At 37.0% G+C, this 17,816-nt stretch overlaps 1 protein-coding gene across 9 annotated transcripts in view; it reads left to right on the top strand.

The window, feature by feature from the left end:
* The window catches only part of HECW1 (HECT, C2 and WW domain containing E3 ubiquitin protein ligase 1), a 445,382-nt gene that overhangs the window by 227,214 nt on the left and 200,352 nt on the right, over positions 1-17,816 (top strand). The window lies entirely within an intron of this gene.

Genomic DNA, 17,816 nt, shown 5'->3' with positions numbered 1-17,816 from the left:
ATGACTGTTTCATTCTGGTGTTGGTTAAAAACCAGACTCATGCCTGAAAAGCTTTAACATTTCACCTTAAGGAGATTCAACAGGTAATATCAGTTTTTAAATTAACATAAATTTTCCAGTGTTTACTATGAATATTTACACTTAGAGTGGAATCATCAATGTTAGATGCCTCGTCAATGAACATTATTTCCATTTATCCTCATTTATTTGGAAACCCTTCACCCTTCCTTTGTTTTGATCAAAAGTCACAGCCTTTCTCTAAGCTGCTTATTTCTTAAAATCCATTTAATTCATAAAAAGAAATACAAATGGATATACTGCCATATAGGATAGACTGGCAGGACTCAAGGTTTTATACAATTAATGTTGATTATTTCTCTAAAAGTACTGCTCTTACTGTTTCCTCTTGCTGAAACTAAACACTCTTCAGACTCAATTTATATCACATTATTCTACTGTTACTTAATCTTTTTGAGCATCTGAAGACATTGTACTTTCCATTCCTCCTTCTAGATAACTCTTGAGGCTAACTCTTACAGAGTAATTATAGCTTTTTTGGTTAAAATTGCTTTTCTTGGGGTTTGAGGATATAGTCTCACATCTATTTTGTAAATGACATATTAGCAGATTTAAGTTCATTATTCTTAAGAATTTTTATACATAGAGGCCGGGCATGGTGGCTCACGCCTGTAATCCTGGCACTTTGGGAGGCGCAGGCAGGCAGATCATGAGGTCAGGAGATCGAGACCATCCTGGCTAACACAGGGAAACCTTGTCTCTACTAAAGATACAAAAAAATCAGCTGGTCGTAGTGGCAGGCATCTGTAGTCCCAGCTACTCAGGAGGCTGCGGCAGGAGAATGGCATGAACCTGGGAGGTGGAGCTGGCAGTGAGCCAAGATGCACCACTGCACTTCAGCCTGGGAGACAGAGCAAGACTCCATCTCAAAAGAAAAAAAAAATGTTTCTACGTAGATAATTTGATCCTTTCTGCAAAATAAGTGACTTCACAATGGAAGGCTGTGCTGATCTATCTCTGTCTAATTCATCAACTCTGATTATACTCTGGTTCATAAGATCTGAGTGTTTTTGCATTGCAGATATTGTAACACCTGAGTAGCTAAAAACTTGCCATGATGTTCAGATATTCACGGTGCTGGCAAACTGCAATGTCTGGGCAACAGTATTCTTTTTTTTTTTAATTATACTTTAAGTTCTAGGGTACATGTGCACAACGTGCAGGTTTGTTACATAGGTATACATGTGCCATGATGGTTTGCTGCACCCATCAACTCGTCATTTACATTAGGTATTTCTCCTAATGCTATCCCTCCCCCTGCCCCCCACCCCATGACAGGCCCCAGGGTGTGATGTTCCCCGCCCTGTGTCCAAGTGTTCTCATTGTTCAATTCCCACCTATGAGTGAGAACATGCAGTGTTTGGTTTTCTGTCCTTGCAGTAGTTTGCTGAGAATGATGTTTTCCAGCTTCATCCATGTCCCTGCAAAGGACATGAACTCATCCTTTTTCATGGCTGCATAGTATTCCATGGTGTATATGTGCCACATTTTCTTAATCCACTCTATCATTGATGGACATTTGGGTTGGTTTCAAGTCTTCGCTATTGTGAATAGTGCCGCAATAAAAATACGTGTGCATGTGTCTTTATAGTAGCATGATTTATAATCCTTTGGGTATATACCCAGTAATGGGGTCAAATGGTATTTCTAGTTCTAGATCCTTGAGGAATCCCACACTGTCTTCCACAATGGTTGAATTAGTTTACACTCCCACCAACAGTGTAAAAGCGTTCCTATGTCTCCACATCCTCTCCAGCATCTGTTGTTTCCTGACCTTTTAATGATCGCCATTCTAACTGGTGTGAGATGGTGTCTCATTGTGGTTTTGATTTGCATTTCTCTGATGACCAGTGATGAAGAGCATTTCTTCGTGTGTCTGTTGGCTGCATAAATGTCTTCTTTTGAGAAGTGTCTGTTCATATCCTTTGCCCACTTTTTGATGGGGTTGTTTGGTTTTTTTCTTGTAAATTTGTTTAAGTTCTTGGTAGATTCTGGATATTAGCCCTTTGTCAGATGGGTAGATTGCAGAACTTTTCTCCCATTCTGTAGGTTGCCTGTTCACTCTGATGGTAGTTTCTTTTGCTGTGGAGAAGCTCTTTAGTTTAATTAGATCCCATTTGCCTATTTTGACTTTTCTTGCCATTGCTTTTGGTGTTTTAGTCATGAAGTCCTCTGGACAACAGTATTCTTAAAGCATATTTTTATGTTGACAGATATCTCCTTTCAGCACTTTGAAGTTCTCATTCCCTTGTCTTCCATTGTTTCTGTTTGTGTTAAGAAGTCATCTGTCAATATGACTCTTGTTCCTTTGAAGGTAAGCTAGCTTTTTCCTTCATTGGATGATGATGTTGTTTTTGTGTTTTTTTTTTTTTCTCTGATGTCTGATTGCTTTGTTCCTTTTGGATTCATAGGGCTTTTTGAATCTATACCTTGATGTCTTTCGATGTAGCACCATCATCTCTCTGCTGTCCTTTTAGATTTCAGTTACCTATATTTTAGACTACCTGCTAGTATCCTGTGTGTTTCTTACTCTTTCGTCCATATTTTCCATCCTTTTCCTCTGCATGCTTCTTTCTGGGTTTTTTTCTGACCTATATTCCAGTTCCTTAAAATTTCTCCTCTATGTTGTTTAATCTACTGTTAAACCTATTCATTGAGTTCACTATTTCAAAGTACAGTTTATCAGAATTTCTCGGATTCAAAATTTCTGTTTGGTTCATTTTGTAGACTTCATTCTTTGCTAGTAGTTTCAATCTTGTCTTCTTTTTGCTCGAGTGTTTTAAGTATATGTTCAGTGACATCTACTTGTTTTTTGTTTTTAATTTAGAAAGGGGACTTTATTTTGTATAAGGGTTTATAGTCTGCAGGGTGGCCATTCCACAGGCTGTGAAGTATAGACTCCGCTCAGCAAAGACCGGAAACAGGCACTTTAAGGGAGGAGAGAGCAGAAGAGGAACTTATGTTGAACAGGTTGGCCAAGTATACATATTTAACAGGTTATAGCAGGAGTTATGAATATTCACAAAGGGGTTCCTGAAATATGCATATTGAAAAACATGTATGTAACATACAACCCAAGTTAACATTAGGGTAGAGACTTAACATTTAAATGAATTACTATTAGGTCGTATACATCAAAAGCTAAAGCAGGGACATGGAGGCACTCAGGTGTGCAGCCTCTGTAAACAAGCCAGAACCAGTCTATGGTTGGCAATCTCTTATCAGAAGAAAGTTACTGAAATCATTCTCTTTTATGGTTTTTTATTTTTATTTTTATTATTTTATTTTATTTTCCATAAGTTATTGGGGTACAAGTGGTATTTGGTTACATGAGTAAGTTCTTTAGTGGTGATTTGTGAGATTTTGGTGTACCCATCACCCATGTATACACCACAACATACCTGTAGTCTTTTATCCCTCGCTCCCCTCTCACTCTTCCCCACAAGTCCCCAAAGTCCATTGTATCATTCTTATGCCTTTGCGTCCTCATAGCTCAGCTCCCACATATCAGTGAGAACATGCAATGTTTAATCTTCCCTTCCTGAGTTACATTATACTTAGAATAATAGTCTCCAGCCTCATCCAGATCACTGCAAATGTTAATTCATTCGTTTTTACGGTTGTGTAGTATTCCATCATATATATATATACACACACACACACATCATATATATATATACACACATCATATATATATATACACACATCATATATATATATATATATATACACACACACACACACACTACAGCCACTTGTTGATTGATGGGCATTTGAGTTGCTTGCACGATTTTGCAATTGTGAATTGTGCTGCTATAAACATGCCTGTGCAAGTATCTTTTTCAAATAATGACTTCTTTTCCTCTGGGTAGATGCCCAGTAGTGGGATTGCTGGATCAAATGGTAGTTCTATTTTTAGTTCTTTAAGGAATTGCCACACTGTTTTCCATAGTGGCTGTACTAGTTTACATTCCCACCAGCAGTGTAGAAGTGTTCCCTGTTCACCACATCCATGCCAACATCTACTGTTTTTTTATTTTTTTTATTATGGCCATTCTTGCAGGAGTAAGGTGGTATCACATTGTGGTTTTGATTTGCATTTCCCTGATAATTAGTGATGTTGAGTATTTTTTCATATGTTTGTTGGCAATTTGTATATCTTCTTTTGAGAATTGTCTATTCACGTCCTTAGCCCACTTTTTGATGGGATTGTTTGTTTTTTTCTTACTGATTTGAGTTTGTTGTAGATTCTGGCTATTAGTCCTTTGTCAGATGTATAGATTGTGAAGATTTTCTCCCAGTATGTGGGTTGTATGTTTATTCTTCTGACTGTTCCTTGTGCCATGCAAAACTCTTCAGTTTAATTAGGTCCCAGGTATTTATCTTTGTTTTTATTGCATTTGCTTTTGGGTTCTTGGTCATGAAATCCTTGCCTAAGCCAATATCTAGAAAGTTTTTTCGATGTTATCTTCTAGAATTTTTATAGTTTCAGGTCTTAGGTGTAAGTCCTTAATATATCTTGAGTTGATTTTTGTATAAGGTGAGATGTGAGGATCCAGTTTCATTCTCCTACATGAGGCTAGCCAATTATCCCAGCACCATTTGTTGAAAAGGGCATCCTTTCCCCACTTTAAGTTTGTGTTTGCTTTGTGGAAGATCAGTTGGCTGTAAGTATTTGGGTTTATTTCTGGGTTCTCTATTCTGTTCCACTAGTCTATGTGCCTATTTTTATACCAGTACCATGCTGTTTTGGTGACTATGGCCTTGTAGTATAGCTTGAAATCAGGTAGTATGATGCCTCCAGATTTGTTCTTTTTGCTTAGTCTTGCATTGGCTATGTGGGCTCTTTTCTAGTTCCATATGAATTTTAGAATTGTGTCTTCTAATGCTGTGAAGAATGATGGTGGTATTCTGAAGGGGATTGCATTGCATTTGTAGATTGCTTTTGGCAGTATGGTCATTTTCACAATATTGATTCTACCCATCCATGAGCTTGGGATGTGTTTCCATTTGTTTGTGTCATCTGTGATTTCTTTCAGTAGTGTTTTGCACTTTTCCTTGTAGAGGTCTTTCAACTCCTTGGTTAGGTATATTCCTAAGGTTTTTTAAATTTTTTTTAATTTAATTTAATTTAATTTTTTTTGCAGCTATTGTAAAAGGGGTTGAGTTCTTGATTTGATTCTCTGCTTGGTTGCTGTTGATGTATAGAAGAGGTACTGATTTGTGTACATTAATCTTGTATCCAGAAACTTTGCTGAATTCTTTTATCAGTTCTAGGAGCTTTCTGGAGGAGTCCTTAGGGTTTTCAAGGTAAACGATCATATCATCAGCAAACAGTGACAGTTTGACTTCCTCTTTACTGCTTTGGATGCCCTTTATTTCTTTCTCTTGTCTGATTGCTCTGGCTAGGACTTCCAGTACCATGTTGAAGAGGAGTGGTGAGAGTGGTCATCCTTGTTTTATTCCAGTTCTCGGAGGGCATGCTTTCAACTTTTCCCCATTCAGTATTTTGTTGGCTGTGGGTTTGTCATAGATGGCTTTTATTGCACTAAGGTACGTTCCTTCTATGCCAATTTTCCTGAAAGTTTTAATCATAAATGTTGGATTTTGTCAAATGCTTTCTCTGCATCTATTGAGATGATCATGTGATTTTGTTTTCAATTCTGTTTATGTGGTATATCACATTTATTGACTTGCGTATGTTAAACCATCCCTACATCCCTCTTATAAAACCCATTTGATCATGGTGGATTATCTTTTTGATATGTTGTTGGATTCATTTAGCTACTATTTTGTTAAAGATTTTAGCATCTATGTTCATCAAGGACATCGGTATGTAGTTTTCTTTTTTGGTTAAGTCCTTTCCTGGTTTTGGTATTAGGGTAATGCTGGCTTCACAGAATGAATTAGAGAGGGTTCCTTCTTTCTCTGTCTTGTGGAATAGTGTCAAAAGTACCAATTCTTCTTTCAATGTCTGGTAGAATTTTGCTGTGAATCTGTCTGGTCCTGGACTTTTTTTTGTTCGTAATTTTTAAATTACCATTTTAATCTCACTGCTTGTTATGGGTCTGCTCAGGGTATCTAATTCTTCTTGATTTAAGCTAAGAGGGCTGTATTTTTCCAGGAATTTATCCATTTCTTCTAAGTTTTCTAGTTTATGTGCATAAAGGTGTTCATACTAGCCTTGAATAGTCTTTTGTATTTCTGTGGTATCAGTTGTAATATCTCCTGTTTCATTTCTTAGTAAGGTTATTTGAATATTCTCTCTTCTTTTCTTGGTTAATCTTGCTAATGGTCTGTCAATTTTATTTATCTTTTCAAAGAACCAGCTTTTGTTTCATTTATCTTTTGTAATTTTTTTTCGTTTCAATTTTATTTAGTTCTGCTCTGATCTTGGTTATTTCCTTTCTTCTGCTGGGTTTGGGTTTGGTTTGTTCTTGTTTCTCTAATTCCTTGAGATATGACTTAAACTGTCTGTTTGTGCTCTTTCAGACTTTTTGATGTAGGCATTTAGGGCTGTGAACTTTCCTCTTAGCACCACCTTTGCTGTATCCCAGAGGTTTTGATAGTTTGTGTCATTATTGTCATTCAGTTCAAAGAATATTTTAATTTCCATCTTGATTTCGTTTTTGACCCAGTGCTCATTCAGGAGCAGTTTATTTAATTTCCATGTATTCGCATGGTTTTAAAGGTTCCTTTTGGAGTTGATTTCCAGTTTCATTACACTGTGGTCTGAGAGAGTGCTTGATATAATTTCAGTTTTCTTAAATTTATTGAGGCTCATTTTATGGCCTATCATATGGTCTATCTTGGAGAAAGTTCCATGCACTGTTGAATAGAATGTGTGTTCTGTGTTTGTTGAATGAAATGTTCTTTTTTTTCTTCGTTTTTGTTTTTGTTTTTGTTTTGTTTTGTTTTGTTTTTTGAGACAGAATTTCGCTCTGGTTGCCCAGGCTGGAATGCAATGGCGCACTCTCGGCTCACTGCAACCTTTGCCTCCCAGGTTCAAGTGATTCTCCTGCCTCAGCCTACCGAGTAGTTGGGATTACAGGCATGCACCACCACGCCTGGCTAATTTTGTATTTTTAGTAGAGACAGGGTTTCTCCATGTTGATCAGGCCAGTCTCGAACTCCTGACCTCAAGTCATCCGCCTGCCTCGGCCTCCCAAAGTGCTGGGATTACAAGTGTGAGCCACCGCACCCGGCCTGTTGGATGAAATGTTCTATGTCTATCTGTTAAGTACATTTGTTCCAAGGTATAGTTTAAGTCCGTTGTTTCTTTGTTGACTTCCTGTCTTAATGACCTGTCTAGTGCTGTCAGTGAAGTATTGAAGTTCCCCCACTATTATTATGTTGCTGTCTATATCATTTCTTAGGTCTATTAGTAATTGTTTTATAAATTTGGGAGCTCCAGTGTTAGGTGCATGTATGTTTAGGATTGTGATATTTTCCTTTGGACAAGGTCTTTTACCCTTACATACTGTCCCTCTTTGTCTCTTTTAAACACTGGTGCTTTAAAGTTTGTTTTGTCTTATATAATAATAGCTACCCCTGCTCACTTTTGGTGTCCATTTGCATGAAATGCCTTTTTTCACCCCTTTGCTTTATGTGCGTCCTTATGTGTTAGTTGAGTCTCCTGAAGGCAGCAGATAGTTGGTTGGTGAGTTATTATCCATTCTGCAGTTCTGTATCTTTTAAGTGGGGAATTTAGGCCATTTACATTCAATGTAAGCATCGAAATATGAGGTACCATTGCTTTCATCATGTTCTTTGTTGCCTGTGTACTTTGTTTTTGTTTTTATGCTTTTTAAATTGTATTTTTGTTTTATAGGTCCTGTGTGATTTATGCTTTAAAGAGGTTCTGTTTTGACGTGTTTTCAGGATTTGTTTCAAGATTTAGAGCTCCTTTTAGCAGTTCTTGTAGTGGTGGTTTGGTAATGGCAAATTCTCTCAGCATTTGTTTGTCTGAAAGAGACTATATCTTTCCTTCATATATGTTGCTTAGTTTCGCTAGATACAAAATTCTTGGCTGATAATTGTTTTGTTTGGGGAGGCTGAAGATAGAGCCCCAATCCCTTCTAGCTTGCAGGGTTTCTGCTGATAAATCTGCTGTTAATCTGATACGTTTTCCTTTATAGTTTACCTGGTGCTTCTGTCTCACAGCCCTTAAGATTCTTTCCTTCATCTTAACTTTAGATAACCTGATGACAGTGTGCCTAGGGGAAGATCTTTTTGTGGTTAATTTCCCAGGTGTTCTTTGTGCTTCTTGTATTTGGCTGTCTAGGTCTCTTGCAAGGCCAGGGAAGTTTTCCGCAATTATTCCCCCAAATGTTTTCCAGGCTTTTAGAATTCTATTCTTCCTCAGGAATATCGTTTATACTTAGGTTTGGTCATTTAACATAATCCCAGACTCCTTGGAGGCTTTGTTCATGTTTTCTTACTCTTTTTCCTTTGTCTTTGTTGGATTGGGTTAATTCAAAGACCTTGTCTTCAAGCTCTGAACTTCTTTCTTCTACTTGTTCAGTTCTATTGCTGTGACTTTCCAGAGCATTTCACATTTCTAAAAGTGTGCCCAAAGTTTCCTGAATTGTTTATTGTTTTTTTCTTTAAGCTATCTATTTCCATGACTATTTCTCCCTTTACTTCTTGTATCATTTTTTGGATTTCCTTGCATTGGGCTTCGCCCTTCTGTGGTCCCTCCCTGATTAGCAGAATAACTAACCTCCTGAATTCTTTTTCAGGTAAATCAGGGATTTCTTCTTGGTTTGGATCCATTGCTGGTGAACTAGTGTGATTTTTGGGAGGCATTGACAAGACTTGTTTTATCATATTACCAGGGTTGGTGTTTTCTGGTTCCTTTTCATTTGGGTAGGCTCTATCAGAGGGAAGGTCTAGGGCTGAAGGCTGTTGTTCAGATTCTTTTGCCTCTGGGGTGTTCCCTTGAATTAGTACTGTCCCCTTTTCCTATGGTGTGGCTTCCTGTGAGCCAAACTGCAGTGATTGTTGTCTCTCTTCTGGGTCTAGCCACCCAGCGAGTCTACCTGCCTCCAGGCTGTTACTGGGGGTTATCTGCACAGAGTCCTGTGATGTGAACCATCTATAGGTCTCTCAGCCATGAATACCAGTGCCTGTTCTGGTGGAGGTGGCAGAGGGTGCAATGGACTCCATAGGGGTCCTTGGCTTTGGTTGTTTAATGCTCTATTTTTGTACTGTTTGGCCTCCTACCAGGAGGTGGCACTTTCCAGAGAGTTTCGGCTGTAGTAGTATGCAGAGGGACCAGTGGTGGGCGATGCCTTAGAACTCTCAAGATTATATGCCCTTTATCTTCCACTACCAGGGTGGGTAGGGAAGGACCACCAGGTGGGGGCAGGGCTAGACGTGTCTGAGCTCAGACTCTTTTAGGGCAGGTCTTGCTGTGGCTGCTGTGGGGGATGGGGGTGAGATTCCCAGGAGTGACATCTACTTGTTACGGAACATATGCCTGTATCTGATGACTCTGATATCTGGAAATTCTGTGTATCTGCCTTTTCTTTGTCAGCTGTTTTTTTTTCTTTCTTCTTCTTTTTTTATTTTTTATTTTTTACATTGCCTTGTCTTTGCGTGTGCTTGGTCAATTTTAATTAAGAACTGTACAATGTAAATGAAAACTTGTAGAAATCAGATGAGGCTTAGAATGATGCTACTTTCCTCCTGAGGGGTTTTACATTTTCTTCTGACCAATGTCTAGCAATCCAGAATAACCTCAATTGAATTTCAAGGCTTGAGATGATTCAGAAGGCTAAGGCTGGTATATTTCTCAACAGCATATCCATTCATTATTCAGAGTCCCACCTTGAATCGTAAGGGAATTACCAGAGCTTTCCTTTTTGACAGGCTTTAGATTTTTAAGTTTTATCCCCTTAACCCTGCAAACCTGTCAAATATTCTTTTCAGCTTCTCAGACTCTCAGATGCTTCTTTTAGAATCAACACATTTACCCCTAGAGAAACAACCCCAAATCCTGGGCTTATCTCTGAGTTTTCATGTTCTGTATCTTGACCTCATTATTTTATTTTCCACTGCCTTGCTAGGCATCAGCCTTCAGGCTAGGGTTTCTAGATCTAGGGGAAAAAGCTTTCAGGACATCTAATTAAATTTGAATTTAAAATAAACAATGAATAATATTTTTATTGTATGTGTATTCCATGCAATAATCGAAACCTGCTTATACTAAAAATTCATTCTTTGTTTATCTGAAACTCAATTTTAACTGGGTGTCCTGTATTTGATTTGGTAACCCTACTTTTGGCAGAATTATTTCTACATTTTAACAGCTTTTCTAGATGTTCTCTGAATTACCTAGTACATTATTACTGAAAGTGGAAGTTTACTTCTGCTAGCTGGTCAGCAAACTTGAGTTATTAAAAACTTTTGAGAGACAAATCACCAAGAAAGGAGTTAATGTTTGCTTAAATCCTAGGTCTGCCATGAACCATATGTGTGACCTTATGTAAGTGGCCTTAATTTTGACCTCAATTTCCTTAGATGTAAAATAAGAATGACAGGTGACATTTACTGAGGTCTGATTATATGCCAAGCATTGTGCTAAACACATTTTTTTAAGAAGGCTAATAATGATTGGCTATACGTCATAGGATTCTTGTGAGGATCAAATTAGAAAATATTATTAATGGCCTGGTACAGAGTAAGTGCTAATTAACTGTTAAGACAAATTTAAGTCATTGCTTTCAAACTTAATTGAACATTTTACTTACTCAGGTCTCCTATCATCATTGCATACTGATGTCTCCAGTGCTACAGCTGGCCTACTAATCCCTTAACAGTGTAGGAAGGTGGGGGGGCAGGGAAGCAATTTTCTCCTTTCTTTAAGTGATAATAAACTGAAGTGAAACAATCTGTACTCTCTGAATACATGCCCTTAAATAAAGATTATAGTTGCAATCTGTGTATAAATATACATATTTATAGTGGTAGAAACTTCAGTTTTGCTCTACTTCGTGAATGACATGGTCACCCCGGCCCAAACTTGAAAATATAAATATATATATATTATTGATGCATGTGTTTTAATATTTATGGATGGCTTTCATTTGTAGCCCACCCCTAAATAAGAAGAAACTTTAATGATTTAATATCCCTTTTCAGCTAGAATGGGAAATCATTTTAAATTACAGGGATATTTAGGTTAAATAAAAGGAAGATCAATTTATAATCAAGTTGCTAAACACTGGAACATAGTATTAAAATACTCGTTTAAGAAAAAGGAAGACAACCTTTGCCAACAACTTCTCAGAAGAGTACCATGACGTCCATTTCCAAAAGGGTAGTGTAGAGGCAGGCTGGCTTCACTTCCCCCCACAGAAAACAATTTAAAATTTAAAACAATTGTATGGCACCAAGGTGATCACCAGCAATATCCCAGAACTCAAATATGAGGGTAAGACAGCTCTCAGGGCCACAAAGCAGTGAAAAAACTCTGAGCAGATGGTAAGAGAATCAGACTTCCATATCCACAATGCCCCTCCCCTCAATCTACCTGGCACCAAGTGCATGGAAAATTTTTCCCCAACTCATGATTTATACACTGGAAAAAGTGAAATGGAGGTAGACAACCAGCTTCCACATCATTTTGGGTTCCCTGGCAGGAGACTTGTCCCTGCCTCAACCCACGAGAAGCATTGGGAGTGCCTGAAGAGAGAACTATCCCTGAGAGCAACCATTGACAAAGCAAGGAGGAAAGACCACCACCCCTGGAAACTCTGAGATATAGCTCAGCCAAAGGAGACACTAAATCAGAGTGAGTGTTCAGCAGCACCATGCTGTGGAAAGCTTGTTCCATAGATCCCCTTGGCATGAGCCCTTAGCCAGTTTTTCCATAGTCCTGGGATAACCCTTTTGGGACCTCCTCCATTCAGGATGGGCAGCAATCTGATTGTTTACTGGAAGTGAGGCAAACCTGGGTTTAATGTGCCATCTAGTGTCAAAAAGGAGGCAATTATTTATAGTAGGGGAAAAAAAAGAAAGATATCAACAGGTAAATTACAAAGAATCTCTACACAAACATATCCAATAATAAAAAAAAAAAGGCCAGACAGAGAAGACTGAAATAAATAACTAATCCTTCAATGCAAAGACATAGCTGTATATCTACAAGAAAAACAGCAAACAGAAAACCATGACCTCCTCAAGTGGGCAAAGAAAGGAACTAGTGATTGACCCCAATGAGACAGCAATACGTGTACTCTCTAACAACTGAAAAATAGCAGTTTTAAACAAACTCAGCGATCTCCAAGATAAGATGGAAAAAGCAATTCAGAAATTTATCAAGGAAATTTAACAAAGAGATTGAAATAATTTTAAAAATAAAACAAATCTTGGAACTGAGAAATATATTTGCTGAAGTGAAAAATTTATTACACGTTCTCAACAGCAGACTGAATCAAACAGAAAAAAGAATCAGTGAGCTCAAAGAGAGGCTATTTGAAAATACACAGAGGAGAAAAAGAAAAAACAATAAAAAGGAACAAAGATCACCTACAAGACATAGAAAATTACCTCAAAAGACCAAATCTAAGAATTATTGGTGTTCAAAAGGAATTGAGCAACAGCAAGGAGAAAATTTATTCAAAGAAATAATAACAGAACACTTCCCAAAACTTGAGAAAGAGGTATATATCCATCCAGATACAGAAAGATCAGAGAACACCAAACAGATTCAACTCAAATAAGGCTATCCCACAGCATATAATAATCAAACTTTCAAAGGTCAAGGACAAAGATGGCATCTTAAAAGCAGCAAGAGAATAAAAGCAAAGAACATATAAAGGAACTCCAGTTCATCAGGCAGCAGACTTCTTAATGGAAACCATAGAGACCAAAAGGGAGTGAGATGACATTTTCCAAGTGCTGAAAGGAAAAAAAAAAAAACTGCCTCCCAGGAATTCTGTATCCATCAAAGTTATCCTTCAAATACAGAAAAGAGATAAATTATTTCCCAGAGAAACAAAGGCTAAAAGAATTCACTACCACCAGACCCATGATACAAGAAATGCTAAAGAGAGTTATTTAATCTGAAAAACAAAAACAAAAAACACTAATGAGTAAAAAGGAAACGTTTGAAGATATAAAATCCACTGGTAAAATTAAGTACGCAGACAAACCCAGGATACTCTAATACTGTAATTGTGGTGTGCAATCTACTCATATCTCTAGTAGGAAGCCCAAAAGATAAATTGATCAAAAACAGTAGTACCTTTAGCAACCTGTTAAGAGATAAGTAATATAAAAATATGTAAATTGAGACAATGTAAAATCCAAATGTTGGGAGGATGGAGTTAAATTATAGAGGCTTTTTTTTTAATTTGTTCTTTGTTTCTATTCTTTGTGATCTAAGATAAGTTGTCATCTCCTTAAAATAACTTGTTACATCTATAAGATTTTTTTGTAAGCCTCATGGCAACCAAAATGCAAAACCTATAATAGATTCACTAAAAATAAAAAGCAAAAAAACATACTACCAGAGAAAATAACTTAACCACAAAGGAAGATAGGAAATATGGAAAAAAGGAAGAGAGCAATTAAAAACCAACCAGAGGCCATGCACAGTAGCTCACGCCTGAAACCCAGCACTTTGGGAGGCTGAGGCAGGCAGATCATGAGGTCAAGAGATCGAGACCATCCTGGCCAACGTGGTGAAACCCTGTCTCTACTAAAACTACAAAAATTAGCTGGGTGTGGTGGCGCACACCTGTAGTCCCAGCTACTCGGGAGGCTGAGGCAGGAGAATCACTTGAACATAGGAGGCAGAGGTTGCAGTGAGCCAAGATTGCGCCACTGCATTCTAGCCTGGCAACAGAGCAAGACTCTGTTAAAAAAAATAAATAAAATGAAATAAAAAACAGAAAACAAGCAACAAAATGGCAGTAGTCAGTCCTTACTTATCAATAATAATAACAAATATAAATATGCTCAATTCTCTAATTAAAAGGGATAGAGTGGCTGAGTTAATAAAGAAACAAGACCCAACTATATGCTGCCTATAAGAAACCCACTTCAGTTATAAAGACACATATAGACTGAAAGTATTGAGGTGGAAAAAGATATTCCATGCAACTAGAAACCATAAAGGGCAAGAGTAGCTATGCTTACATCAGATAAAATAGACTACAAATCAAAGACTGTAAAAAGAGATAAAGAAGGTCACTATATAATGATAAAGGGGTCAATTCAGCAAGCGGCTATGAAAATTATAAATATCTATGCACCCAACACCAGAGCTCCCAAATATGTAAAGCAAACATTAATAGATCTAAAATGAGAGATACACTACAATATGATCATAATAGGGGACTTCAATACCCCACTTTCCATAATGGCCATATCATTCCAGCAAGGAAATGTAAATAAACTACACACTGACCACATGGCCTAACTGACATCTATAGAACATTTCACTCAACTGCTGCAGAATACACATTTTTTTTATCAACACATGGAACATTCTTCAGAATAGACCATATATTAAGCCACAAAATAAGTGTCAACAAATTCAAAAAAGTAGAAATCATATCAAGTATCTTCTCTGACCACAAAAGGAATAAAACAAAATCATTAACAAGAGAAACCTCAGAAACTACACAAACATATGGAAATTAAACTACATGCTCCTGAACAACTAATGGAGAAATTACGAAAAAAGTTTTAAAATTTTTTGAAACAAATCAAATAGAAATACAGCATACCAAAATGTATGCAGTATAGTAAACAACTCAAGGGCAAAAAACAATCTGATTTTTAAGTAGCATCTTTTAAAAGATGTGAATAGACATTTCTTAAAAGAAGACAGACAAATGGCTAACAGATGCATGAAAAAAATGCTCAACATCAGTAATCATCAGGGAAATGCAAATCAAAACCACAGTGAGTTATCATTCACCCCAATTAAAACAGGACAGGGAGCAACAAATGCTGGTGAGAACACAGAAAAAGGGGAACCCTCGTACACTGCTGGTGGGAATGTAAATTAGTACAGCCACTATGAAAAACTAACAGATTCCTCAAAAAATTAAAAATAGAACTACCATATGACCCAGCAATTCCATTACAGGGTATATAGCCAAAAGAAAGGAAATCAATATATCAAAGCGATACCTGCACTCCCATGTTTATTGCAGTACTGATCACAACAGTCAAAATATGGAATCAATCTAAGTACCCATTAATAGATGAGTGGATAAAGAAAATGTGGTATGTAATAGTATTCAGTCATAAAAAAGAATGGAATTCTGTCATTTGCAGTAACATGGATGGAACTGGAGGTCATTATGTTAAGTGAAATAAGCCAAGCACAGAAAGATAAATATTGCATGTTTTCATTCGTATGTGGGAGCTAACAAAGTGGATCTCATGGAGATTGAGAGTAGATTGGTGGTTACCAGAGACCAAGAAAGGTAGAAGGAAGAAGAAGATGAATAGAGATTGATTAATGGGTACAAATATACAGTTTGATAGAAGAAATAAAATCTAGTGTTTGATAGATCAATAGAGTGACTGTAATTTATAATAATCTATCATATGTTTCCAAATGGCTGGAAGAGAATAATTCAAATGTCTCTAGCGCAAAAAAAGACAAATAATTAAGATGATGTATATCCCAATTACATTCATTTGATCTTTACAAATTATATGAATGTATTCAATCATCACATGTATCCTGAAAATATGTACATCTATTATGTATCAATAAAAAACTAAAAATGGAAGAAACAAAGAAGAGTACAGAGTTTGAAGTGTTCCATGAATTCTTGGCTGAAAATATGCACTGATTTTTTCATCTAGCAATAGAGTTCAATGCAAGATTGTATGTAATTTCCCTGACATTTTTGCTCAAAGGCATTGAAATAATTTTTTCTTTAAATGGAAATCTAGTAGTGCCCGTTTGGGATTCCTGGTACCTAAAATTCCTTTCCACCCAACTGAGCTTAAGGTGAGGCCATTTGGCCCCTCCATGCTGATCCCATAGGCACCTACAGGCAGAGTAACTCATGCAGTAGGCAACACTAACTCATCGTGATTAACTAGATAGATGGCTCACTGCTTTATTCAGAGTCCTTCCCTGATCCCTGACTTATAGGAAACTTGCCTCTCAGGCCAACACAGTATTGGATCTGAGTGTGTAGACCTAACATGGGGACAACTTTGAGGTGTCTTGGAGAATAAGTACAGAACTGGGTTATAAGATTGTCCACCAAGAGCTTGAAAAGACAATCAACAGACATGTGAAAGAACTATAGAGAAAGTGACTCAGGAAGGAAACTCAAAGTACAGGCATATCTGAAGTAAGAACACATCCACTAACAGAGGGACTGGTTAGCATCCAGGCATCACCCAGGTAATGGAAAACTTGAGCAACTGCAATTAAATGGCTTCAAAAAAATTTAAATAGCTGATTAAAATTTAATGAAAAAGTTTAACCCTACTAATAATCAAATAAATGAAACAAAAATAATAATCGGATTCTATTTTAAGCCTATTTTTAAGTGATGATGCTCAGTGCTAACAAGGGTTCTATGAGATGATCAGAGTCACATTTCCTGATAGAAGTGTAAAGTGTTATTTGGAAAGCAATTTGGCCCCAGGAAGGGAGGATCCTTAAAATATATATATATATATATTTTTTTTTTTGAGACTGAGTCTTGCTCTGTTGCCCAGGCTGGAGTGCAATGGCGTAATCTTGGCTCACTGCCACCTCGACCTCCCGGGTTCCAGCAATTCTCCTGCTTCAGCCTTCCGAAGTAGCTGGGATTGCAGGAGTGCACCACCACACCCAGCTAATTTTTGTATTTTTAGTAGAGATGAGGTTTCACCATGTTGGCCAGGCTGGTCTCAAACTCCTGACCACAAATGATCCACCCACCTCGGCCTCCCAAAGTGTTGGGATTACAGGCGTGAGCCACCGTGCCCGGCCCATATCTTTTAACCTAAAGAAGACTACTGCAATATTCGTATCTATAGCATTGAGGAAACCTTTACATATCAGTTAGGTTTATGTTTAGCTACATATAACAGAGATCCTAAAATAACAATGGTAAACTGCATAGGTGTTATTCTGCCAGGGAGGCTGCAAAATGTAGTACTTTAGCTGGACATTATCAATCAAAATAAAACTGAGATTCTGTTATTAAGGAGGAAAGGTAGAATGGATGTCAGGTAGGTATCTAGCGATTTTTCCTCCATTGTCCTAGGGAGAAAATTTGAACTTAAAAAATAATTTGTAAAAAGTAATTGATTTTCAGAGAAAAGCCTGAATTTCCAAATATAGGAAATATTTGCAATGTGTAAATCTATTCAGTTGTTCTGTATAATAAGTAATGTTATTTGAGGAGTTTTAAATGATAGTTGGCCATGCTTATTTCATAATGTCAATTTTTTAAAAAAGCAAAATGTATTATTCTATAGTTTATAGTCTCAATTATGCAAAAATCTCAGAAGATTGTTATTTCATTTATACTTATCTTCATTTTTCATATTTTCCATTCTGAGCACATTTCAAATGCATGCTAAGAAAATTGTAGACATTATTTTTAATATGATAATTGAAGGCAAATTTCCATATTTGAGAGAAAATATCTCAAATTGGAGATTTCTCATATTGTTTCAAACAAAATATAAGGGACCAAGACATAGCCTGGTAATTTTTTTAAATTTTAAGAAAACAAATCCTATAAACAGTGAATTGG

This window comes from Pan paniscus, chromosome 6 (assembly GCF_029289425.2).
Source record: "Pan paniscus chromosome 6, NHGRI_mPanPan1-v2.0_pri, whole genome shotgun sequence".
NCBI lineage: Eukaryota > Metazoa > Chordata > Mammalia > Primates > Hominidae > Pan > Pan paniscus.
Note: the sequence above shows the minus strand (reverse complement) of the source record. Positions and strands in the feature narration are given on the sequence as shown.